Here is a 1665-nt window from a genome sequence, read left to right as displayed (position 1 = left end):
TCCTTTCTCCAGACCCAATATGACCATAAGCACTGCTTATCTTCTTGTCAGCAATATGACAAAGCCGAGTCCTTTAGCACCACTTCAATGAATTAACTCCCAATGGATTGTCCTTGCTCTATTTCATAGAATGGTATTATCAAATCAGAACTGAAGGGGGAAAATATCAAGGAGGTGATAACAACATTATGAATCATTATAAAATAGTTCAATTATAATTACTAAAAGGAAAGTTCTAGCATCAAGATCACAGATGGGGATTCTCGTAGACAAGTAAGATGAGAGAAGTTTAGCATTACAACCTGCAGACCAAATAAGAGAAAGGATAGGTATTTCAGCACTATAAAGGGAAGGAAACCATCTTAACGGAAACTTCTCTCTTGCCACTCTTTGAAGTTTGAACTTTGATGCCAAAGGAAAAACTGATATTTGTTTAATGTATTAGTTTCAAACCCCTTCAGATAATTTTTAAAATTTATATCCAAATCTTATCAATATATGCTCTATTTCTTTATAAATAAAAAAAATAAAAAATAAAATTACTTCAAAGCTGCACCAACTAATGCTTACTAAAAATAAAAATAAAAAAACCCCTAGTGGAGTTCATCATCTCTCTATTAATTACAAAGATAATTGATACAAGCCCATAAATCTATAATATTCCATCTTCATTGGGGTTGGAGACTTGGCATAAAATATACATGATATCATTGTTAAAACTCTCTTATCAAAATTTAGAACTATAAATCAGATTCTTCATAACTACCTAAGAGAACAAAGGATGACACCCATAAATTATAAGGAAATGAGCATGTAATGGAAACTAAGTACTTTCTCCAAGCTTAACTTGTGCCAAATTGCTTCCGACAATTTCATGCACACTGCTCTTTTTACTAGTAATAAAATGACAAAAAAAAATGTTATAATGGAAGTGTAAACCTAAAATCAATGAAATACTAAAAAAGCTTCCCTTTGGTACAGAACATAATCAACACGGTATTTTTTCAAGCTCTCACCTCCAATTTCTCTTTCAATCTCATCTCATCCTCCAATTTCATCGTTCCCAAATCCTACTGATGCAAAGTAATAAGGTTCCCAATACCTAAAAACAATTCAATTTTTCAGACAATAGTAAAAAAAAAAAAAAAAAAAAAAAAAATAAAATTTCAATTACAGAGAGTCAGACTAACTAATTTTTGGCACTTCAGACTTTTGTGAAAGAGAGGTCAAGCTACATGTTATGAATCACCAATTGACAACAATATGATGTATCCACCTAAAGAGAGCAACCCTTTAGCATTGTAATTCTCATAACAAATAAAGAGGACCTTTATTATTTAAATATAGCAATATGAGCTATCTAATACAGAGGACCTGAGAGGTCCAACCTGTATTGTTTAAATAGTAATATGAGCTATCTAATACATACCTTTAGTCATAGGTGCTTAGCTAAAAAGAGTAGGAACTAAATTAGCCAAGGTTACTCTTACAATACACTTCATAAAATTCTGTTAAATAGGATGGAGTGCAATGTTCAACATAGACTGTTTATAGCCATAAACTTTAATGCAGTAAGCTACGCAAAGCTTACTGTCAAATAAGCACACGGAGAGGTTCCATATGTCAAAAAGAGTGTGTTTTTGAACGCCATAGGACATGCTACTG

The 1665-nt window shown here is 32.0% G+C and overlaps 1 long non-coding RNA gene across 1 annotated transcript; it reads right to left on the bottom strand.

Annotated features, from left to right (window-relative positions):
* Positions 1-295: 295 nt before the first annotated feature.
* On the bottom strand, positions 296-1169 carry LOC126715999 (uncharacterized). Its single transcript, XR_007651990.1, has 2 exons — positions 1017-1169; positions 296-893 (listed from the first exon to the last, which is right to left on the bottom strand). It is a non-coding gene; the product is annotated as an uncharacterized LOC126715999 (long non-coding RNA).
* Between the last annotated feature and the right edge of the window lie 496 nt (positions 1170-1665).

This window comes from Quercus robur, chromosome 2 (assembly GCF_932294415.1).
Source record: "Quercus robur chromosome 2, dhQueRobu3.1, whole genome shotgun sequence".
NCBI lineage: Eukaryota > Viridiplantae > Streptophyta > Magnoliopsida > Fagales > Fagaceae > Quercus > Quercus robur.
This window is presented reverse-complemented; position numbering and strand designations above follow the sequence as displayed.